General features: G+C 44.5%; 1 protein-coding gene across 2 annotated transcripts in view; it reads left to right on the top strand.

The window, feature by feature from the left end:
* LOC139761334 (monocarboxylate transporter 9-like) overlaps positions 1 to 26,351 on the top strand; it is a 317,500-nt gene that overhangs the window by 171,460 nt on the left and 119,689 nt on the right. The gene's annotated exons all lie outside the window — the stretch shown is intronic.

Genomic DNA, 26,351 nt, shown 5'->3' with positions numbered 1-26,351 from the left:
ACCTGCCGCGCGAGAGAGTATTTACACACACACACACACACACACACACACACACACACACACACACACACACACACACACACACACACACGAGCTTAAGATTGAGAACCTGGAGGCTTAATTATGTAAACAGGGTTGTTCTGAAAATTAGGTTTGGATATTCATCACCTTTGGGCTGCCACTAAAACAGAGCTAATGCAGCATATGGCCAGAGCCAATCTAGGCTGGAACATCTAACCACATTTGGAGTCATGGAAGATAAATGACCATGACTATATAGGTGTAACTAACTCTGTTACGAGGAAGATGGTTGAAAAGAATTGTGGTTGTCGTATAGTGGATAGGGAGAATATAACAATATCATTAAGGAGGAATCATCTGGAAGTGTGAGGCAAGAGACATTATCAGTAGTTATAGAGTAACTGGATCAGAAGTCACAACAACTCGAGGAAGAAGTCAAGAAACTGATGCAGTGGATCTACGACCATGAAAGTGTTCTCAGGTACAACAAGAGACACCGAAGCTAAAGAATATAATCAAAATACATGATAATGATATCATGATGAAGTGAAGGTATTAAGAAAGTATATACAGAACCAGAGTAATTGAAGAATATCAGTAAAATCCTCTTTTTGATGTTCCTGAGACAGAACATCATGAGGAAATGCCCACACCATAAGTGCTAGTGACTGTTGATGATGAGGGGAGGAGGAAGGGAACATATTCTGAGCCAGCGAGGAGGAGTACAGGATGATGATTGATGCACAGCAACGGTGACCTGGGGAATTTGAAAGAGAGTTACTTAGACCATTATCAACTGAAGCTGTCGAGAGAACATGAACAGTTAAGGACAGGACAATAAATAGTATATATAGTTTGTAAGGTGGAAAGTTTAAGGAAATGCAAGCTATTCAGGATAAGTGCATGTTGGAAAAAAAAAGATTGATCGCTACAAGAATCAGCTGAATAGTGTGTTGCACCGAAATTAAAAGAAACATTCAGGGAAGCAGAAGGTAGGGAGTATTATCGGACTAGAAAATGGCGATATTCCAACCATAAAAACACAGAGTGGAAAAGGAAGACATAACACTTTACAAGACTTCTGGAGACTATAACATGAACAATGCAGATCCTGAGATAAATGAAACAAAGACAACTGGTAGATATGATCAAGTCGTATGATGACGACCTGTAATGATTACGGTCAATATGAAACTGTGTAGCCAGGAGGTACTAAAGCAAGTTATGAAACTTACAAGTGATGAGGAGTTTAGTGGTGTAGTCTGGAGTGATGAAAGATCGAGGGAAGAAAAACGGGAGACATGAAAAAGAAACTAAAGAGCAGGACAGCTCTGCCTGTGCTTTAGGTGAGTCAGAAATGTTAAGTGATGCGAGAGTCAGATTATCATTAATGTATAGCAATACAGATGGACTAGTATTATATGGGAAAGGACTGCAGTTCAATGATCGAATTAGGGAAAACAAACCTGAAATTGCTGCAGTATTGGTGATGAGAGATAAGCTCTGACCTTATCTACCGGAGGGATACATGATAGCATTATGGGAAACATAAGACAGAGTTGGATGGAGATTTTACTAAATTAGAAAGCGACAACTTTAAGTTTTAGGAAACAATGGAAGATGACCCAGTCAAGCAGAACATAATGGGAAGGGTAACTGAAGGCGAGGCGAAGATAATCTATAAACCTCCAAAAGAATTTGAATGAATTAGAACATTTACCTTACTCTAAATAAAACTACCAATGAAGGAACACTTAGGAGTGGTAAACGAAGCAGTGAAAAACACACTCTTCAAAAATGGAAAAGTTCTGATACTGGAGGATTTCAATTATATAGACACAGACTTGGAGAATTTATATTCTCATTGAAGTAGAGAGTCATTAATGTACATATATATTACAGTCGCATTAGTATTCATGCAGCCTCACACACACTGCTGAATACCCCAATAGATTCTTCTAATTGTTAGAAAATTCAAAAAGAAAAAATACTGTGATTACTCGCTAGTCTATCGCACTTTAATATATTTTTGACCCAAATATGAAATGCATGAAATTGTCATTAACAGGAAATGAAGCTCGTGTTGCCTCGTGTGGGCTGTTATACATGAGACACAACTGATCCTACGTGTGTTGATGAATATATACATGACACACACATGACCCATGTTGTGTTACTGACACACTGATGAAGAACACATCACTCTAGGGAAGACGTGCATGGACGACGTCTGAATACAGTTGACGGTAAATATATATCTAAAGGTCTTGTATAAACACTGTTGATTAGATGATCCCTGTTATGGGACGTATATGGTCCCAGTTGTGCAAGTGGTCCCGAGTATGGAGCGTACATGGTCCCAGTTGTACAAGTGGCCCCTGGTATGGAGCGTATATGGTCCTAGTTGTACAAGTGGCCCCTGGTATGGAGCGTACATGGTCCCAGTTGTACAAGTGGCCCCTGGTATGGAGCGTATATGGTCCCAGTTGTACAAGTGGCACCTGGTATGGAGCGTGTATGGTCCCAGTTTACAAGTGGTCCCTAGTATGAAGCATATATGGTCCCAGTTGTACAAGTGGCCCCTGGTATGGAGCGTATATGGTCCTAGTTGTACAAGTGCCCCTTGGTATGGAGCGTATATGGTCCCAGTCTACAAGTGGTCACTGGTATGGAGCGTATACAGCCTCAGTTGTACAAGTGGTCCCTGGTATGGAGCGTATACAGCCTCAGTTGTACAAGTGGTCGCAGGTCTGGGAGGAACATGGCCCCAGTTGAGGCAGTGAGCAATAATTAATCATCACGGGGACGAGCGCCCGACAATGCCCAGTAGTCCACACTATCAGCGACAATGGACCCAGCTGGGTATGGACATGGTAATTGGTATGGATGTCACTGACGGGTTAGCATCCCAGAGGTTTGGTCCTTAGTTACATGAAACTAAGGATGTTATGTTTATTTCTCTTGCTTAGTTGTATAATGTAAGACATGATGACACTGTGTGTGAGACCTTGTCATGATGGATCTGTAGTCACTACAGGAAATTAATAATGAATCTGTTATTACGAGAAGAATTCAATGATTTTGCAGGCCAACATTTCTTACAAGATTCTCTTTCATTTCTCACTAGAAAGGAAAACCAAATAGTCAAATATCTACCAGAGGAAGACCATCTTATAAAGATAAGACAATGTTATCATCCGTTACATTTCAACAGACAATATCTGGCATCTGTTGGTGACAATTCGAAACCAAGTGGTCTTCTATTGTGTCATCAGCTGGGCGGTAGGTCAGCAGTGACCAGAGACACTGGTACCACTATTGACATTACTGTTGGCTGTGTCCAGATCCTTCACATGGCACCACCAATGAATAATTAACTGGAACAGTTACCGACCGAATACACATGTTGAGATATTTGACCAAGGCTTGCCTGCCCCGTATATTGACCTGCTACATCTCGGAACTCCAAGTTAAGTTGAACAAACGTTCTATTATAGGTTCCGTCAAGATCTGTCATAATGACGAACGTATCTCTGCATCTTACACTTGATCACTGACACTTGCAGCCAGTGACAGGCCCTCACTGAACCATGGTGTATGCATCATTGATTGATCCTTATGTTAGGTATATTTAGAGTCTCTTGTGATTAACAGACAGCCAAGCTACGCCACTGATACATGACACGATAAACGCGTCAGCAACTGGTGTGTGTAGTTTCTGTACAGAGTGATCGCTCGATGGTGCACATAAGACTGATAGAGGCAGAATTATATGGTATTTTTCCCTGGATATGTTAAGTGTATCTCCCAGGGAACTGGGCGTCTTCATCCTTGCCCAGACTGTAGGATTGAAGGTTGGGGTCCCCAGCTGTGCAAACATTTGATCTACTCCATACAAGTGGGAACAGTGCTTAAGATGGTCGATAAATTATAATGATGATAGACAGATACATACATATATAAAGAGACAGATGGATTGATGGATCGTTATACAGAGTGTAGAAACAGACATGTCACACATCGTGACTCCAGGATATTGAAATGATATGTGTTGGAGAATCTTGGGCTAATACGGTCACTGTAACCAGAGCTGGAGGAACAGACAGCCTCTGGATGTTACTGGCAGCTGTTACGGAACACAACAAGAAAGATATAGATTGTTCTTTGTTCCTGTAAACACGAGTGTTATTATCATCTGTTCATTTTCATCTATCTTTTGTTTTGTTGATGTTAGATTAGTACTGACATCTGGTGTTATCAGCAATGTTTCTGTGAGTGATCACATAGGGTTTTCTGTGGTGTTAACCCACAGAACACTAAGGCTATTATCTTCTGTTATCAACCTGAAAGATGCGAACACAACCAACGTAACAGTATATGGTTGAAGACAAAAGTGCACAGGGTAAGGTACTCAGTTTGCAGACTGTAGAATATGATTTGAAGATCATGTGATATTTGTATGATGATAATAATACAATAAAAGATGCATTTCGGGTTCTTTACCAGGTCCATATCTTGCTTGCTCAGCACCGGGACACTGTAGGATGCACTGCTGATGATTTCCGATAAGAGAAAACATTTCATTCATTTTACCTCTTGATTTGCAAGATAGAACGGCTTATCTTGATATCCATTTATTGGAAAAGCTTTTACATTTCCTTCTCCATTTTGTGTCAAGATAAATGGAAAAGATAGTGAATGAGAGATTGAGAAAAATAAATTTTCTCGTCTATACTGGGCTTGAATGATATATGAATGAGTGAAAGAAATAACAGTGCACATAAGATATCAACATTAATGCCACAGAAATTGTTTCTTTTATTGTGGAAGTAACTGCTTTAGTGACCACATGTGGCATCATGACGCCCAGATGACGTATATACATTGACGTTGTGTGAGGGAATGAGATGCAGGATATTTGTGCCAGGTGTAGCGGTAGACTGGTAGTGACATCTGTTGATACGTGATGGAGGCAAACATCAGCTGGGATGTTACACAGATGCTGGAAGCTCTAGATCGTCATGTGACGATGGCAACACTCCTACATGGGTCGTCAGATGACGAGGGGAGCAGGTCAAGGACCAGAGGGGCTCGAACCACCAGAGGGAACGAAAAATAAATAAATGAAAAATAGATAGATAGACTGATAGATGGATTCAGATGTGACGATGGGAAAAGTTCAACGTGGGCCGTCAGATGAGGATGGAGGCTCAAACCAATAGAGATGACGAGAAATAAAAGATTGAAGAATAGACAGACATACAGATGGATGAAGAAGGAGGAAAAGATGAGGGAACCTTCAAGACCTCAAACAGAAGTTCATCCTGCGAGTGTTGGATGATCCTCAGAGTCTCGTCCACAACTTGATCACAATTCCTGTCTTTCCTCTCGGGAGCCGCTTGAGCTTCACATTTAGAGAAGCAGTATATGGCATGTGGCCGAGGAAGCTTCATGTTTCATATAGCGAGGTAACATGCGGGTGGCAGTCAAGGAAGCCTCGTACTTCACTCTCAGTAGAGTAGTGTGAGGTAGCCGGCCAGAGGTGTCCCATGTTTCACAGTCAGGGAAACAGTGTGCGGGAAGCAGGCAGGAAAGACTCATTTTTCACAGACTGTCCAGCTGCGTGTGGCAAGGCAACCCTCGTACTTCATCTTGAGTGAAGCAGTGTGTGTGAGGCCGGCTGAGGAACCTCACTTTTCATAAGTTAGTGAGGCAGTGTACGGGAGGTAGCAAGAGGAACCTCATACTTCACAAGTAGTGAAGCAGAGTGCTGGAAGCAGCTTGAGGAGCCTCATGTTTCACAAGTAATGAAACAGTGTACGAGAGGCAACCCAAGAAACCTCACGTTTCACAAATAGTGAAGCAATGTGTTTGGGTCCCTGAGGATCCTCATGTTTCACAAGTAGTGAAGCAGTGTACGGGAGGTGACTGAGGAAGCCTCCTGTCTGAAATTTAGTAAAATACCTTCGGGTAAGCGGCTGAGGACGCTTCATGCTTCAAAGTCAATGAAACTAAGCACCTGAAGCAGGCAGGGGAGCTTCACCCTTCAGAGATTGTTGAAACTTGGTGTGACATTTGGTCAAGCAAACCCGAGAGAGAGAGAGAGAGAGAGAGAGAGAGAGAGAGAGAGAGAGAGAGAGAGAGAGAGAGAGAGAGAGAGAGAGAGAGAGAGAGAGAGAGAGAGAGAGAGAGAGAGAGAGAGAGAGAGAAAGGAGTTGTATAGACACAGACCAAACAGACCCAAGGTCTAAGCTAGGTGGCCTGGCTCTTAACACCACTGAAAAAGATGTCGTCCCCTTAAAAGCAGTGGAAGAAAAGGTTGGCACAACAAAGGCTCTCTCCCCACCTTCCACTCCCTCCGGCAACACACCAGACGGAAAACAGGTAATAAAAGATACCTTGCAGAACTAATATGCCTGAAGGGAACTTGTACAGGAAATTCAGAGGGAAGAATGGACGTGAATATGTGATTCATCCCAACAACAAAGACATTAATCCCTTAATTTTCTGTTGAAAAAAAAATAGTAAAGATAAACTTTGAGCTCCACTCTCACGACTTGCCAAATTATATTACTCCTTGATATGGAAGGATGATACACTATTTTTTGCTTGTTTCCTTAAAGCAGGCTCTAAGGGTTAATCAGTGTTGATACGTTATCGCAAAATGCCAAAGGCGAGAGCAATGAGTAAGTAGATAATGCCTTTGGTAAAGAAATATTTCTTGCAATCCATATTAGCTAGGATAATCTCTAAGTTCTTAATCCATGATCTCTTGTTGGTAGCACTGGCGCGACCGTAAGAATATTTTCAGTAGCGACGTTGTTGAATTCTTTAAGTATGTTAAAACATTTATTAACTTGCCTCGGAGCTGCCTCTTGCTTAGTGAGAACAATTCATTTCTCACAGGCTGTCCTCATCGTTTGTTATGTAAGGAATAATACTGTTACACAAGCAACAGACGAATATTTCTACTGAACAATTAGGAGGATATTATAGGTAAAGTACCACACAGAGAGGGCCGGATTTACCTTTTCTCTCGCCCAGAGGCCAATTTTAAGAGCTGCTCTTCCCATGCTCACATCCTACCTTAACCAGTAGACTCAGCCTTGGGTGTTGAATGTTCCCGACATTTCGCAACATACGGGACATGTTCGGTTAGAGAATTTGTCGTTCTGTAGCCTGTACCCCATGAAATACTTGGTCACGGGCCTTGTTCTATCAGGATAGTGGCAGACTGACAAAGAGAATTATGCATGTATATTTTGATTGCTTCTTTATATAGCTATGTAGTGTTTCAAGTCCTTGTTCCTCCTTTAGTCTACAGGATATTTACTGAACGAGTATTGCCTCTGGTTCTTCATTTACACTGACTGGTTCGTTTTATGGACTTAGTAGAATCGTGTTCATCTCGTCGTTCCTTCTTCTCCACAGGAATTGCTTCAGGAACTTCAGGTTTAGCTCTCACGTCTCTTTGGGATGTGAGGAAAAACGTGTATAGCTTTGTGTCTGCTCGAGCTCTTCATTGTGGCACTTGACCTTTACATTTCAATCTGACGATGAGCAAGATCACTCAGTTTTACCCGCATAATAAAAGGGAGATTTCTTCTGCACAAGTAATTTCCTTTGCACTCGTACTCTCAGGTATACAGCCTACGAAGAACATGATGCTGATGTCCACATGGTGGCAAAGGTGGTAGATATTCATGGTTATTCGATCAACAAATGCGTTAAATCACTCATGTTATTTCATGGCGCCTGTATATAACTAACTTCTAACATTTCTTCTAAAAGATTCAAAGGTACTATACTGGCGCATCAGCCATTATCATCCTGCAAAAAAAGAAAATTGCGAATCTACAGACGGGGAACACAAGCGTTGCGTGCGCCTGACCCACATAATAGTACATTTTTCACTGGATAGAATTCCTGGCGCTGGGAAGAAGCCAATCAATAGGAGGTCTGGATACACAACTGGAGGAAGAGGATGCCCCGCCCTGTATATTTACTTAGGCGAGTCATGATTTGCCACTCTGGGCCGCTGTTTGAACTGTGTCTGCTTCCTAGTCGACTCTCAAAAACCTGGCTGAGCTCTTCGGGTATAGTCATCAAAATATCTTTTAAGTTTGAATTGGTAATGAACACAGTTATGAAAGCAGCAGATTGCTTGACTCATCCTCTCTGCCGGTTTTTTGAGGCTGCTTACCTTACTAAAGTTGCCGCCACAGACCCGGGCCTCTAGACTCAGCGGAAATCCGGCCATACACACACATATAATGACAGTCAACGCTTCATGGTTTTACCGAAGTCGAAAACCTCAAGAACAGTGAGTGTGATGCCCTGAGAGGCCATGGTGGATGATGAACCAGATGAGAACGACATGTCGGTGTAGGAGAGGCGCCGTGTGTGTCGGGGGGACGTGGGTCATCGTTTGGGAAGGTGCAACAAGAGGACACCAGGAGGATGGAACACTTAACACATACCTCACATCCAACACTTACACAGACCAAGAGGAGGAGGAGGAGGAGGAGACACTTGATGCAGGGGCAGAAGTGGACGCAGCTGAACAATATCTAAAGTGTTCTACGTAAGTAAGTAGCTCTGACAGAGAGAGCACAAATGACGCCAAATATAACACACTTCAGGTGACGCTATGAGTCTATATATACGACGAACCAAGCTACAAGCGTTGTGTCGCTGCTTGTCAAGCTGGATGTTAAGATGTGACGTGAATGAGAAAATAAATGATACTTTCATATATCAGGTGGAATGTGTAGGTGGAAGGTATGCCGAGAGGGAAATAAACATAAAAAAGTGATATACATTACTAAGTAAAGCATTGTGCAGAATAAGTGTCGAAATTATATTTAGATAGTTGAACAGACCAAGGCAACAATTATTGACGTACTTTACATAACGCAACACTGAACGTAACATTGTTCAAATGCCACTTGACTCAATGGGAATTGTCATCTTGCCTGAAGGACTGGACGTGAGGTCATCTCACTGTTGCAATAAGAGAACAATTTCCTGTTGTAAAGGTTAAAGCAGCAGTGATGGGGTACAACATGACCTACACCAGAACTAATGTACTGACCACCTCAGAGGAAGTACATTTGGTCAGCCATATTGACGGTCGACAAAACTAAAAGTTGAGGAGCGAGTTGGTGGCTGTGTGTGGACCAGACTGTTGTGTTGACGTGGGTCAGCTGTGTGGACCAGACTGTTGTGTTGACGTGGGTCAGCTGTGTGGACCAGACTGTTGTGTTGACGTGGGTCAGCTGTGTGGACCAGACTGTTGTGTTGACGTGGGTCAGCTGTGTGGACCAGACTGTTGTGTTGACGTGGGTCAGCTGTGTGGACCAGACTGTTGTGTTGACGTGGGTCAGCTGTGTGGACCAGACTGTTGTGTTGACGTGGGTCGTTGTCCACGTGCAAGCACAAGTGTAGGTAAATTTACAAAGAGTTAAATGTGAAATATGACAAGATGGGTAGAAGATAGAAAACATCAGTAGAGCTTAAATACATAGAATATTCTTTTAGCAAAGATTGAACACTGGAAGCTGACTTATCAGAAAAAGATGTGATCAGCGGGAAAGTTGCTGGAGTTTTCAGGAGAGTAAAATGAGAGGGAAAATGTAAGTAGTCATGTGTGGCGAAGGTTGTAAGACACGATACACAACACATGACTGATCAGTTATGTAAACATTCGTCTGGAGACCAGGACTGGCTGTAAGAACACAGGAACATAGGAAGGATCATGTGTTACAGGTGGATATGAAGTGATCTCACTGCTGGAGTAACAACCTAAGGTTAAGCTTAACTGTATAATCCTGTGTAAGATCTATCATCCCTCAGTGACCCATGACCCTGAGGAGCCTGATGTGTCCCGCAGGTGAACGTTGGCTGATCCAGCCGCCCAGAGAGAGAGAGAGAGAGAGAGAGAGAGAGAGAGAGAGAGAGAGAGAGAGAGAGAGAGAGAGAGAGAGAGAGAGAGAGAGAGAGAGAGAGAGAGTTGCCCAACATATCATAAATTAGTTTCATGGAGCAGAACTTTCCCCCAAGCCTCCACAACCAAGCCAGTGTCAGTGCTGGGCATCAAGGGAGTGTCATAAACTGGTTCAACTGGACAAGAAAAATGTTACATCGTCTGGAAGTTGGAGTCTGAAGGTCCGCCATAGATTTACTGGAACAAGATGACCTAATTATGAAGAGGAAGTCTCTAAAAGTTTATATTCATAACAACGTTAGTTATAATTAAGTAAGAGTGATCGTTGAGAGTGACAGTTATGTTGGTGATTATGATCATAAAGAATAATGATAACGTCACCAGTCGTATCAGTTATGATAACATACATAGCGGCCAGAACAAGACACATGCATGGTACGTATGTCTTGGGACGATAATAGCCAAGGATGCAACTCTCCCTCCTGCTGTGCATAAGTCTTTACACGAAGCCTTAACTCCTTGTGAAGATGATGATGACCACGTCTTGACCCACCCAGGTCATCTCTCGAGGCCGCCATCATGACTTAACCCACTTAACCTCCAGACATGATGACCAAACCTCTGATGACAAATATCTAAACATTTGAGACGATGAGCTAACGTCCACACACGATGACTTAACCCTTTGAGACGATAGCTTAACAACATCTCTTGATGACTTAACACTTTAACCCTTGAGATAAAGACGTAATCTCTTTACAAGATAACAACCACTTGAAATGATAACCTTCACCCCTGTAGACGAAGTCTTATCTCTTGAGTATGGTTCCAACCCTCCTCCCCCCAGTGGTTCAGTTGTGAGGCTCAACAACTGAACTTGTGACTGTGGCAGTCGTGACTGTGGCAGTCGTGACTGTGGCAGTCGTGACTGTCGAAGCCGTGACTGCAGCAGTCGTGACTGTGGCAGTCGTGACTGTGGTAGTCGTGACTGTGGCAGTCGTGACTGTGGCAGTCGTGACTGTGGCAGTCGTGACTGTAGCAGTCGTGACTGTGTCAGTCGTGACTGTGGCAGTCGTGACTGTGGCAGTCGTGACTGTCGAAGCCGTGACTGCAGCAGTCGTGACTGTGGCAGTCGTAACTGTGGCAGTCGTGACTGTAGCAGTCGTGACTGCAGCAGTCGTGACTGTGGCAGTCGTGACTGTGGCAGTCGTGACTGTGGCAGTCGTGACTGCAGCAGTCGTGACTGTGGCAGTCGTGACTGTGGCACCCGTGACTGTGGCAGTCGTGACTGTGGCAGTCGTGACTGTGGCAGTCGTGACTGTAGCAGTCGTGACTGTAGCAGTCGTGACTGTGGCAGTCGTGACTGTGGCAGTCGTGACTGTGGCAGTCGTGACTGTGGCAGTCGTGACTGTGGCAGTCGTGACTGTGGCAGTCCGTGACTGTGGCAGTCGTGACTGTGGCAGTCGTGACTGTGGCAGTCGTGACTGTGGCAGTCGTGACTGTGGCAGTCGTGACTGTGGCAGTCGTGACTGTGGCAGTCGTGACTGTGGCAGTCGTGACTGTGGCAGTCGTGACTGTGGCAGTCGTGACTGTGGCAGTCGTGACTGTGGCAGTCGTGACTGTGGCAGCCGTGACTGTGGCAGTCGTGACTGTGGCAGTCGTGACTGTGGCAGTCGTGACTGTGGCAGTCGTGACTGTGGCAGTCGTGACTGTGGCAGTCGTGACTGTGGCAGTCGTGACTGTGGCAGTCGTGACTGTGACAGTCGTGACTGTGGCAGTCGTGACTGTGGCAGTCGTGACTGTAGCAGTCGTGACTGTGGCAGTCGTGACTGTGGCAGTCGTGACTGTTCTCACTATAATAACTCTGGAAAGTAACTTGTTGGTGAGAACAATGTAATCATCAATAAACATTCCAGATGCAACTACTGTCAGGCAAGATGCCTGTTAGGCCGAGGGCTGTTGTGTCGTGGGAGATCTGTGAGAGCCGTGGGAGAGGGGATGTTAGGGAGACTTGTGGGTGAGTGAGTGAGAGCCGTGAGAGAGAGGGGATGGTAGGGAGACTTGTGGGTGAGTGAGAGGCGTGGGAGAGGGGATGGTAGGGAGACTTGTGGGTGAGTGAGTGAGAGCCGTGAGAGAGAGGGGATGGTAGGGAGACTTGTGGGTGAGTGAGAGCCGTGGGAGAGGGGATGGTAGGGAGACTTGTGGGTGAGTGAGTGAGAGCCGTGAGAGAGAGGGGATGGTAGGGAGACTTGTGGGTGAGTGAGTGAGAGGCGTGGGAGAGGGGATGGTAGGGAGACTTGTGGGTGAGTGAGAGCCGTGGGAGAGGGGATGGTAGGGAGACTTGTGGGTGAGTGAGTGAGAGGCGTGGGAGAGGGGATGGTAGGAAGACTTGTGGGTGAGTGAGAGCCGTGGGAGAGGGGATGGTAGGGAGACTTGTGGGTGAGTGAGTGAGAGCCGTGAGAGAGAGGGGATGGTAGGGAGACTTGTGGGTGAGTGAGTGAGAGGCGTGGGAGAGGGGATGGTAGGGAGACTTGTGGGTGAGTGAGTGAGAGCCGTGGGAGAGGGGATGATAGGAAGACTTGTGGGTGAAAGACCTGAAGGTATTGTGAAGGAGTCGGAAAGGAATCGTGAGGGAGAGTTGTGGGTCGTGTAGAAAGTAATTGTAAGGGAGAGGTGAACGTGCTGTGTGAGGAACCAGTGATGGAGATGGTGGAGAGAGCTGTAGGATGAAGTACTGAGGGAGAGTTGTGACACATGGGGGAATGATTAAGATTGAGGAGAGTGTTGAGAGAGGGTAGGGGGAGAGTGTCAGGGAAAGTTTCTAGAGTTTTTGCAGTGGTAGTGTGACGTAGATATGGAAAAGTTGTGAGCACAATAGTTGAGGAGAGTTGTGTGAGAGCGAAGGGAAGCGTGCTGGGGTTAGTGAGTAAGGCGGCCTGTGTTGTGGGTTTGGTAATGGAATGTTATGATGGGGGATTTCTGGGGAGAGTAGGCCAGGCAGGGATGTGTTAGGAGGGAGGTTAGTTGTGTGGCACTGGTGGGGAGAGTAGGCCAGGCAGGGATGTGTTAGGAGGGAGGTTAGTTGTGTGGCACTGGTGGGGAGAGTAGGCCAGGCAGGGATGTGTTAGGAGGGAGGTTAGTTGTGTAGCATTGGTGGGGAGAGTAGGTCAGGCAGGGATGTGTTAGGAGGGAGGTTAGTTGTGTGGCACTGGTGGGGAGAGTAGGCCAGGCAGGGATGTGTTAGGAGGGAGGTTAGTTGTGTAGCACTGGTGGGGAGAGTAGGCCAGGCAGGGATGTGTTAGGAGGGAGGTTAGTTGTGTGGCACTGGTGGGGAGAGTAGGCCAGGCAGGGATGTGTTAGGAGGGAGGTTAGTTGTGTGGCACTGGTGGGGAGAGTAGGCCAGGCAGGGATGTGTTAGGAGGGAGGTTAGTTGTGTGGCACTGGTGGGGAGAGTAGGCCAGGCAGGGATGTGTTAGGAGGGAGGTTAGTTGTGTAGCATTGGTGGGGAGAGTAGGTCAGGCAGGGATGTGTTAGGAGGGAGGTTAGTTGTGTGGCACTGGTGGGGAGAGTAGGTCAGGCAGGGATGTGTTAGGAGGGAGGTTAGTTGTGTGGCACTGGTGGGGAGAGTAGGCCAGGCAGGGATGTGTTAGGAGGGAGGTTAGTTGTGTGGCACTGGTGGGGAGAGTAGGCCAGGCAGGGATGTGTTAGGAGGGAGGTTAGTTGTGTAGCACTGGTGGGGAGAGTAGGCCAGGCAGGGATGTGTTAGGAGGGAGGTTAGTTGTGTGGCACTGGTGGGGAGAGTAGGCCAGGCAGGGATGTGTTAGGAGGGAGGTTAGTTGTGTAGCACTGGTGGGGAGAGTAGGCCAGGCAGGGATGTGTTAGGAGGGAGGTTAGTTGTGTGGCACTGGTGGGGAGAGTAGGCCAGGCAGGGATGTGTTAGGAGGGAGGTTAGTTGTGTAGCACTGGTGGGGAGAGTAGGTCAGGCAGGATATGTTATGAGGAAGGTTAGTTGTGAGGAACTTGAGAGGAGAGTAGTCAGGCAAGGATGTGTTAGGAGATACGTTAGTTGCCAGGTCACTAGTGGGGGATGATGACCAGTGTTCACGATGAATACACTTCATTTCTGGTCACCAAACCTGATCAAAGATGAAACGAAAGTTGAGCGACTACAAGGAACAGCTACGAAAATAATTCCTTCAATGAAAAATAAGCCTTATTGAGGAGACTTAAAGACCTTAGATTACTCTTTCTGATAAAAGCGCAGACTCTGAGGGGATCTGACAGACATTTCAAAATTTGGATAATATCGACCACTTGGCATATTAAGATTCCTTCATATATTATGGTATGAGGATAGTAGGGTTGTAATGTGAGCAAACATTGTATCACATGTCGAGTAGTTGAACACTGGAATAAATTCCCTCACGATATACCAAATAGAAGCTAGACAAATACATCACTTACATTTGCTGTTAGAAGAAAATCTTATTTACCAGGAGAGTTGTCTCATTTTTCAGAATCCGGCTGGAGATCAGATGATAGTAACCTGATAGAAAACGTTTTCCGGTTCACGCTTCCCCATAAAATTTCGGGGGCAGTATCTTACCACTGCCTAGTATTGTTTTCTCTTTGTTTTCCAGCTGATATTGAAGCCAGAGAAAGAGATGGGTGGGAAGGTGCCTTCTGCTTGGCTATCCTGTTTATACCACTAACTTTAGGACACCACAAGTGATAACTTCGTCACGGACCATCATGTCTCCTGTTATCTGTCCTTCCCATGTACTCCATGTACAGAGTCCTTCACTGTAGTCCATCCTCACTCACACCTCATTACTCAGAGTCCTTCACTATACTCCATCTTCATTCCCACCTCCTGATCCAGAGTCCTTTACACCTCACCCTCACTCCCACCTCCATCACTATACTCCACCCTCACTCCCACCTCCATCATTATACCCCACCCTCACTCCCACCTCGTGACCCAGGGACCTGTACTCACCCCACTCCCCATCCAACTCCAGACATTCAACAATTGTCACCTCAGCCTTCCCGCCCTACTCCACTGACCCCATCACTTACCTCCTCCTGCTGTGGTCTGTTCCCTGTGTCTCTGTCGTCCACTGGACCCCTTGGGGAGGCGTTTTTTCTCCTCCTTCACTACCTTCTCCTCTCCATTGTTCTTCCTTCTCTTCCTCCACCATTCCAGTTCTCCTCTTCCCAGCACCTCTCCTCTCTCAACTCATCTTTCCTCATATTTCTCACTCTCACCATCTCTTTTTTCCATCTCTTCTTCCAAGTGTTTCTCCCCAGGATCTCTCTACTACACTTTACAATGACGTAGCCTTTAACTCCCCCCCTTCTCCCTTCTCCTCTTCTCCTCCCCGTCCCTCCCTTATATTCTCATTCTCCCCTTGATTAACCTTGCCCCCGCCCCTCCTCATCACCACTTCCTTAACCTTCACTGCCTAAACTTTTGGTCTCCTCCCTTCTCCATAGAATGTTGGCCTCTTCCTTACACTCAAGACCTCCCTCCCTTCCCCCTACTTCCTCCCTCCCCTTCATCTCACACCCTCCTTCCCTTCGCTCCGTCTTACGTACTCCCTCCCTCCCACTTACATCCTTCCATCCCTCCTAAAACTTCCCTTCCTTCCTCTTACATCACTTATCTTTCTCCCTCCTACACCCTTCTACCACAAACACTCTCTCCCTCCCTCTCTCCTCCTCCTACATCCACCGTCCCCTGAGACCCGCCACCACCTCCACCAATGAACGTCAACAGGTCTTGTGAGAAAACGTTAATGAGCTCCATTCATTCTTATCGTCCATGTTGCACTGGGTTCCAACATCTTATCTCCGGGGAATCATGATGAAAAGTTTGGCCGCTGCTTTAATGACGCAAAATACGCTGACCAGAAAGATGTTAAAGTGAGCTAAAGACTATCTTCTTATCTATTGCCTGGCTGAACTAAAACCTGAGCTGGTTAATGACACTATTTAAAATATTTTGTGTGTATATTTACCTAACGCTAAAGAAAAAGGATATTTCAAATTTTGTAAATATGCCTCTTGAGTTTATATTTAATATGATGCGTTTTAAGCTGAAATGTTCTGTTTTCAAGGAACAGAAAATATAAAAGTACCTCAATATTACAGTTGTAAGAGATGCTTAACACTAAGGTAATATATGTTTGTACAGCGGTAGTGGTTACTGGTCATGGACGAACACCATGACGAGCGAGGCAGTTCTTACAGCCACATATTCCTCGTCTGTGGCTCTAGTGACGTCCAGATCCACTTGCTGACTCCGTGTTCGCTGACTCACTGGCAACATGTTACTCCCACATGAGCTGCTTGAGTGACATCGGGTTATTACTGAGGACAACGTGGCACTAACAGAAGGTAGGGAAAAGGATAGGAGACAGAGGTGAGCCATGAAGAACACCGCTGTTGATAAGAAAAGGAGGAGAGGTTTCTTACGTGCAGGCATTATGGGTTCGTTGGGCATTGTAAGATTATCACCAAGGAAGACGGGAGACTGACGGCTACCATCAGAACCCTGACGTCATGACTGCCTCAGACACACCATAAGTAGTTATAAAATCTTGGCTTATCTCGCCAGAACCTGGACGTCATCACTGGAGAGCCGTCACACCAGACGGCTGACGCCATGTCTCTATATCATCATCTGAGACAATTTATTGTTATCATAAGGAACTGAAGAAGCTGCTTATGTTCGCTTGATCAACTGGTCTTTGCTTGACCTTATCTCAAGTCCCGTAACACCATCGTCATTTTCTCTACCATCACGATAACTGGGAGAGCTTCAGAGCTTTCATATCTACAGCGAGCCAAGACTTGGACATATATATTGACCTACGCACGTCGCACTGATGGAAGTAACCTAAGTAAAGACTTCCACAGTCCAGAGTTCCACCATCAGCTGCACTACCTGAGGATCATCGGGTGGTTAACGACCCTCAGCACCAAATCTTGCCCATTAACCAGTAAGACACTTGACTGTCTCATAGGCGTAACTTGCAGACCCGGCCCTCGCCATAGCAATGCAATGTGGAACCAAAGGGCCGAACACTCACGCAAGAAAGGATCATATGTGTTATGTGTCTGTATCAGGCTAATGTTTCTCTCAGCAGAGTGAGATTAACGTTCTTCTGCCATTATAATGGCCCTGCTTACTGACCGTTCTCTACTGGACCACTGACACAAACAATCGCTTACCTGATCATTGTGTACTAGACCACTGACACCAGTTATTGTTTACCTGACCATGTCTACTGGACTGCTGCCAACAACCATTGTTCACCTGACCGTTGTCTAATGGACCGCAGTTAGCAATCATTCCTCACCTGTCCTTTGTCCATTGGATAATTGCTATCAACCATTGCTTTCCTGACTGTTGTCTACTGACCATTGCAAACAACCATTGCTTACCTGACCGTTTTCTTCTGGGCAAAAGAATCTGATATTTTCGTCTTGCTGTTTAGATTTTCCTTTTGGAAACCTTATAATATTTTCCGACTGATAAAACTATAGCATTATTTTGCAAAGAAAACGTAAGAACGAAAATATCCAGACGATACAAGTAACGCTACATTACTGAACATGACAACAATGTGTGCTCACCAGTTGTTCAGAACTTACAACATAAACTTAAGTAATTACTTCTGACACCAAGTGTTGCAACGCCCGTCCATCTTCGCCAGGGGATGATCTTACAATACCAAGCCTTCTAGTGGCCTCGCATGTAAATATCCCCAGTGGCGACCCCGTCCCCGGACCTCAGGTATATACCTCCCTCATATGTCGTCAAATGGAAAGATTTTCAACATGTTTTACCCAGCCAATATATGGCGGTTTCATTCACAATTCTTCCACAGGCATTTATATTGCTGGTGTCGATTTGTCTCTTTTGTTTTGAACTAAAAATAAAACGTGATGGTCCAGTGCCACAGCTCAGTCCAATATGATGTCAGATGAAAATATTCCGCACTGGAAGATGACATTGTTGTCATCACAGGAAATACATTGATCAAAGCTTACGACCAGCGAGCACACGTGTGACACCAACACCAACTGCAAATAGCCCACACTAAAGGCTTTAAATGACTGAATATTTTTCTGTGGCAAGTGTGAGTTTTGAGGACTTTACTGGGGTACTGGGGCAAATGTGAGTTTTGAGAACGTTACTGAGATAATGGGGCAAGTGTGGAGGATGACGCTGCATGTACACTGAGGCAAGTGTGAGTGCTGAGGACGTTGCTGAGTTACTGAATATCGTGTGAGTGCTGAGGACGTCATTCAGTGGCTGCAGCAAGTCTGAATGTCGAGGACGTTGCTGATTTACTCAAACATAAGTGAAAACTGAGGACGTTAATGAGTTACGGACTATGTCTGAGTGCTGAGGACGTTACTGAGTTACTGAGATATGTCTGAGTGCTGAGGAAGTTACTGGGTTACTGAGATATGTCTGAGTGCTGAGGACGTTACTGGTTACTGAGATATGTCTGAGTGCCAAGGACGCTACTGAGTCACTGAGAAATGTTTAAGTGCTGAGGACGTTACTGAGTTACTGAGATATGTCTGAGTGCTGAGGACGTTACTGAGCTACTGAGGTATGTCTGAGTGCCGAGGAAGTTACTGAGTTACTGAGATGTGCCTGAGTGCTGAGGACGTTATCGAGTTACTGAGATATGTCTGAGTGCTGAGGACGTTACTGAGTTACTGAGATATGTCTGAGTGCTGAGGACGTTACTGAGTTACTGAGATATGTCTGAGTGCTGAGGACGTTACTGAGTTGCCTGTTGTCCTTCCCTCACTGGATGGAAGGACAAGGTCTGAGAGGATGGTCCCCGCCGTCACTGGACATGAACCCACTGGAGGGTTATCTTCTGGCGTCACATTAAGGCTAAGGTGAGTCATGTGAAGGTACGAGATGTGGAGCACATTACACATCGTATGACAACGTATAACACAAGCTTATGCTAATGCTTACGAAGCTACACATCTTCCAGGGAAGCTTAGCTGGGTACAGAGTTGGTGGAAGAATGTAGAACGTGAGGAGGAACACAGTGACCAAATTCTGTAACGATCCCACGATAACTTGTCATTATGGGTAACAATAATTCAAACTATGATCATGTATCTTGACCGTGTATATACTCCACCTTCCCTGTGCCTCAGAGGTTGTCTTCATTGATCTCATCCCCAAGTTGGTGACGGTCCTCCTGTCTGGCTTTTCTCCAGACGTCACCAATTCGTGCATGTTTCCCTCACTATCTGCCCGTTATACATTGACTCATCTCGTAAGTAAACATCCTCCCCTCTCCCTGTGTCCAGTACATTTCCTCCTCCCCTCCGCTTCATGATTACTCTAAACAGCAGGTGAGAGAGAGAGAGAGAGAGAGAGAGAGAGAGAGAGAGAGAGAGAGAGAGAGAGAGAGAGAGAGAGAGAGAGAGAGAGAGAGAGAGAGAGAGAGAGAGAGAGAGAGACTAACTGCATTTAACATTAAACTTGTGTGGAATACTAATTCACCTGACTAACCCGAGGCTGGATGGGTGAAGACTGAGGACATGGTTGGGTGAAGACTGAGGACATGGTTGGGTGAAGACTGAGGACATGGTTGGGTGAAGACTGAGGACATGGTTGGGTGACGACTGAGGACATGGTTGGGTGAAGACTGAGGACATGGTTGGTTGAGGATTGAGGACATGCTTGGGTGACGACTGAGGACATGGTTGGGTGACGACTGAGGACATGGTTGGGTGAAGACTGAGAACATGGTTGGGTGAAGACTGAGGACATGGTTGGGTGAAGACTGAGGACATGGTTGGGTGAAGACTGAGGACATGGTTGGGTGACGACTGAGGACATGGTTGGGTGAAGACTGAGGACATGGTTGGGTGAAGACTGAGGACATGGTTGGGTGAAGACTGAGGACATGGTTGGGTGAAGACTGAGGACATGGTTGGGTGACGACTGAGGACATGGTTGGGTGAAGACTAAGAACATGGTTGGGTGACGACTGGGGACATGGTTGGTTGAGGATTGAGGACATGCTTGGGTGACGACTGAAGACATGGTTGGGTGACGACTGAGGACATGGTTGGGTGAAGACTGAGAACATGGTTGGGTGACGACTGAGGATATGGTTAATCATGAACTAACAACTTGGATTAATCTCATCATCATCATATGCTAACAACCACATCAACAACCAACCATCTAACTGAAAATTGATTAGTTGTTTGAGCTTCGGACCTGTCAACAGCCAGGATCATTAGGGCTGATAACGTTAAGTTATATCCACTAACCAGAAAGTCTTGAACACCTGATATTAAAGATAATTTTAAGACCATATACACCCTCACTATATATGTAGCCGACATCTTAAGTTATCCAAACTAAAAAGGTAAATGTGAATACCTATAGGAAGAAATTCTTCTGATATAAACTAAATTTATAGAAAAGATGAAAAATCAAATTTCTTTTTACGTCGTTGTATTAATTTTGAACTACCTTTTGTCACATAATGCAGCCTCTATACTTATTACATTATAATGCTTAAAAGTAAACATATGGTATTTCTATTGGGGAAGGTTTTCATTTTTTACAGCATGTCTGCATTTCTTTTTCCTCTTTATTGTACTGTCTTTTCTTTTAAGGTATTACATATAATCACAGAGTAATTCTGCTTCTGTGACAGTATTGTAGCTTCTACATTCTTGCATGATCACATCTTACTCTGCCCGGCAGATGTCCTGATGTTTATGTACCACCATCCTGATCGCCTGACCCTAACCTCCATATGAAGCCTGACCTGCAGGTGATGCTCACAGGACGGTCTACAAATGTGAGTGAGTTACACTGTTCCAACATTACTGGTGCAACACTGGCCCTCCATGGTCTATGGACTGTGTAATGGTTAGCGTTCCTGATCACGATTCATTCACGGGCCACCCAGGGTCGAGCAGAGGTTCGAATCCTGGTTGCGGCAGTCATTCTTCAGTCAACCTAGCTGTTCATCCATCCCTTGGGGTAGGTTGATAAACAAGCACTTGGCTCAGGCTGAAAGAGGGTGAACAAGAGATTGTTAAACCCTTGACTTGCCATGAGAAACGTTTCAGAGGAATAGAAATTTGCCAATGTAACACCAATATTCAAGAATGGTAATGATAATACAGCCCTGGAATTATCATCCAATTAGCTTAACGTCTTTACTTGGAAACCCTATGGAAACCATCATTAGCGATAACCTGTAAACCAATTAGAAGACCACCACTTAAGAAACGATTCTCAACATGGTTTTTGACGAAATAGTTCATGGCTGGCAAACCTGCTTCTTTTTATGAAACTGTCATGTATGACGAGTAAAAAGGTTGATGTCATCTATTCAGATTTTCAAAAAGCATTCGATAAAGTTCCACATCATAGGTTACTGACAATAATCCAGTCGTATCGTTTGCATGGGGTTGTACTTCTGTGGTTAGGAAATCGGCTGATTGGACTTGAACAAAGTGTTGTGATTGATGGTGAAGCCTCTGAAAGGTTAGACGTAACAAGTGGCGTACCACAGGGATCAGTCTTGGGACCGGTTCTCTTTCTCATATATATTTATGATATTGATAATGTGCTGCATTGTAAGATTTCGAAATCATTAGACGATACTAAGATGGAAAATAAATCTACAACTGATATTAAACTTCTTTAGTTTTAATGTGACGTAGACAAACTGATGAACTGGGTTAACGGTTGGCAAATGAACTTTGATAATGATAACCGCAAAATTTTACATATCTGTGGCAAAAATGTAAAAGCAAGCTACCATAAGTTTTGCTGCAAAAGGAAAATAATAAAAAAGACTTGGATGTAATACTTTCTTGTGACCTAAAGTCAAATAGGCAGTACGCAGAAACAGGAAAGAAAGGCGAAAAATATTCTTGGATGTAAAGGTAAAATTTCTGAATATAAGGCAAGTTAGATTACCCTCTTGTCTTTACATCTCACCGGCGCGTCCTCATCTTGAATACTATTGTGGTGACACTACTTGAGGAAAGACATAAACAGAATAGAGAGATACAGAGTAGAACTGCTAAGATGATTCCCGAGCTGAGAAACAAATCCTGATAGATCAGAGCAAACGAATTAGATTTACTAAGCTTAGAAAGCGAAGGTTAAGAAATGATCTAATACAAGTATTTAAAACTGATAGAGTTTCCGTTAATCTCAATCTAACAAACTACTTAAGGCTAGATTTGTCTGATTTCACTTACAGTAACGGATACAAATTCGAATGGGACAAAGTACTTTTTCCTCTGCAGGATTCTTAGCATATGGAATGATTTACTATCAGGGCAGTTGAAAACAGCATCATAGATATGTTTATAGATTGACTTGATAAGTATTTTACTTTCACATCCACGACTGACATTATTTGCACCTCCTTAACTTTGTGATAAGTTTACAGGTCTTCTTCTTTGAAAAATCAGTATTTCTTCACATTAATTCTTGAGTTTTTGTTATCTTCCACTATCACAAACAGACTTTTGTATCCAGTAGTCTGTCGTACTTGTCTTCAACTGCAATAGTAATTCCTCAGAAATTATCTTTATATACATCAACCTAAATGAGATGAAGGTTGTAGTGTCTGTTGCCATCAGAAAATATAATTACAAATAATCTAAAACTGAATTTGCCTTTTTATATCAAAACTCATGTGGGATTACTAAGTGATTTCGTTAACGGAAAGACGTCGTAAATCATACAAAATTACCTAATGACAGAGTGGGTTAAGGGTATCTCATGCTGCTCAAGCCGAGTTCGTGACCACACGAAGTAAAGATGTGTTAGATTACACGTCAGATATTTCCATGTGATCTATTAGTGAGAGCGAAGGTAAGCCTCGAGAGGGGATTATACATACAGTGGGTTCCTGCCGTAGGTGCAACTTGGTGAGGAAATACGACCACCTTACGGGAGAGAGGATCAGTCTGGTATTGGTTGGCAGACGTTACTTATGGCTTTTCATCAGCTGTGACGGGTCGTGTGGTCCTGGTAGGATGGTTTAGCACGTGAACTCCACCTGCTGCCTGTTGGCCACACCTTCTCTAACACTGTGGCCATTTGCTGCCACACCATTCCCACCACTGTGGCCATTTGCTGCCACACCTTTCCCACCAAAGAGGCCATCTACTGTCACAACTTTATCTCCATTGTGCCCCACTGCTGCTAGACGTCCCTCTCTACTGTGGCCTCGTTCTGCCAAATCTTTCCCTGCACTGAGGCCAGCTGTTGCCAGACCTCCTCCAACCATTATGACCAGCTGCTCCCAGACCCTCCTACCACTAGCCACCTAATGCGAGCCTAACATCACATATCATTAAAGTATTTGAGGAAGTAATAGAGAAACGCTTAATGGAACATCTTACTATCAGTAAACTCTTGCATGGAGGTCAGCACATTTTTGTACCCGGTAGAAATGCACAATTACAATTTCCTTCTCTGATGAAAGCATAACAGTGGATACTGTCGCTTCATATAATGCACTCTGCAAAGCAAATTGTCGAGAACTACTAAACAAAATTATTAGAATATAATTCTAAAGGGAAAACAGTAAGACAGGATCAAGGAATTTCTGACGGATAGAAAGTTCAAGACAGCTCCAAGTGCTGCCAGACCTCTCTCACCTCTGTGGTTAGTATCTTGCAGAACTCATCATGGTCAGTTGTTGCCAGGCTCCTCCTACTACTGTGGTAAGCTTTTGCCACACTCGTCCCACCACTGTGGTCAGCTGCTGCCAAAACTGTGGTCAGGCACTCCAAGCACTAAGGTTAGCTTCTGCCAGGCCCGTCTCACCACTGTGGTCAGCTGCAGCCAAACCCCTCCCACCACTGTGCTGCCGGACGCCGCCTCCATCGTGGTCAGGTGATGCAAAAGTCATGGGGGAAGTGATACATATGGAGTATTGCATTAACTTATAAAGAGACCAAGCCAGACTCCAAAGTTGGTCTGATACATGGTTGATGAAGGTCACCCAGTAATTAGACTGAGAGACAGTGAAGGAAGACTTCACTATGATTATCATTTACTAAGATTGAAGCTGCAGGAATCTGTGTGTAAAGAAGACCTGGGAGTTGACATCGTCCCCAACGTATCATCAGGGTCCCAACTTAGGAAAAAAGTTAAGGAGACCAACTGTCTGCGAGTAAATACTAGAATTCAATTCAGGTTCATGGAAGAGAAACTATCCAGAAAGCTGTTCACATCTAACAATTGGCCCAAACTAGAACATGCTTCTAAAGTATGGTCATCACATCTGAAGGAACACAAAGAGTTAATAGAGAAGGGCCAGAGGAGAGCAACAAATAGTGCCAAAATCAATAGAGCTGAGTTGCAAGGAGAGGAGTGAGGATAATAACCGTTAAGTTTCTGAAACAGATCGAAAGACGTAATGATAGAACAACAAGAGGATAAAACATGAAATTAAGCAGGAAACTTGATAGGAAAGATATGAGGACGAAATTTTTGTGTATAAGAATGGTGGATGTATGGACTAGAGTAAATAGAGTTTCAGAAGTTGCATGATAGAAGAGAATGTTCAAGAAATAGAGTGGTATGTGGGTGCTCAAGAGTGCAAGACTCCGTACCCTCCCCCGTACAGTACATACAGGTCAGTACACACACATGTCCACAAATCCCTACATACCACCATTACCGGCTCTCCACGCCTGACTTGCACCTCCAGTATATGTTCAAAAATCAAAACGTTTAATTTCTCTTTAACAAACACACAGAAAATAATTTTCCAGAGTTGACTCAGTCCATTCATCACGAAAATTGTTGCCCAAAACTCATTTCCTGACCATTCTTTGACGAGTTTTATTCTTTTTTGTGACCATTACCAGAAAATCATGTATCAGCCACCCTCTACTGACTCTGCAATGGCTGACTCACTGCCCAGTGACTCACTACTGACTGACTCATTCTCTACTGACTGACAGTATTGAGTGGCTCACTACTGACTAACTCGTGACTTAATAATTCACCGCTGATTGACTGACTCAGTGGTGAATGACTTGAATAACTAAATGGTGATTAACTCACAAGTGATGGACTCACTGGTGACAGACTTACCTCTGAATGACTTACTACTGACTGACTCATTGATGACCAGTTCACTGTTAACTAACTCACTACTGACTGACTCACTGATGACCAATTTACTGTTGACTCACTATTGACTCACGCACTCCTGATGAACTCATCTTTGAATGACTCATAACTCAATTGCTCACTAATACCTTACTTAGTCGCTGCTTACAGAACTCATATATGACTGACTCACAACCAACTGACGTGTTCTTCAGGTGAAGGTGAGTCTGGGACAACCTTGTTCATCAAATGACGGTGAGTCAGGTACAACCTTGTTCTTCAGGTGACGGTGAATCAGGTACAACCTTGTTCCTCGGGTCGTGATGAGTCAGGCTGGGAGCAATCATGTCAAGCGAGAGGCAAATCGTTCCTTTATCCAGAGAAAGTGTGACAACCTCTCCTCTTCATCCACTGATAAGTCTCTCTGGTCTGTAGCTAAAAGCGTCTCTAACAACTGTAACACTAACTCTCCCTCACTCTTCCGTTCTGATGGTACTGTAGCTGTCTCTTCCAATGACACAAAAATTCTCTTTGATTGTTGTTTCTCATCTAATTCTCCCTTGTATGACTTTCAACAATCCATCATCCCCTGACGCGCCTCTTACTAATCCTATGCTCCTTCCTGTAATCTCTTTTCGTACTCTCCGAGAAACGCCTCTCTCTCTGGACACAAGCAAGGCTTATGGTCCTGATGGAATCCATCCCCGTGTACTGACACAGTGTGCCTTCGTACTTGCACCTCTGTTTGCTCGTCTGTTCCGTTTCTCTTTAAAAAACAAAACTTTCCCTTCTTGGAAGCATGCAACAGTGCATCCCATCCCAAAGGAAGGAAGTCCGTTCTAACCACTCTAACTAACGTCCTGTTGCTTTGTATCCTACTTTTCCAAGCCCTTTGAAACCCTCCTCAACTCCCATGTTCTGATACACCGTGAATGTCATTCTTTTCTCTGATTACCAATGTGGCATCCACATGGCAAGATCAACTGGTAATATTCTTTTCTAATTTGCCAACGTTTGGTCAACATCTCTGAAATTTTTTTTTAGGGGGGGTAACCCTGTGTAGTTGTCCTTGATTATCAAAAAGATAGCTGGAAATATTTCAGAATGATTAGAAATTCTTGTAGAAGGAAGGATTTGTGTACGTATTGTGTGTTTAGTTTTGTAAGCAATAACAGTTGAAGTAAACGTGCTCTTTATTTTCCAACATTCATCAGTCAC

The sequence above is a fragment of the Panulirus ornatus genome, chromosome 40 (assembly GCF_036320965.1).
Source record: "Panulirus ornatus isolate Po-2019 chromosome 40, ASM3632096v1, whole genome shotgun sequence".
Taxonomy (NCBI): Eukaryota; Metazoa; Arthropoda; class Malacostraca; order Decapoda; family Palinuridae; genus Panulirus; species Panulirus ornatus.
Note: the sequence above shows the minus strand (reverse complement) of the source record. Positions and strands in the feature narration are given on the sequence as shown.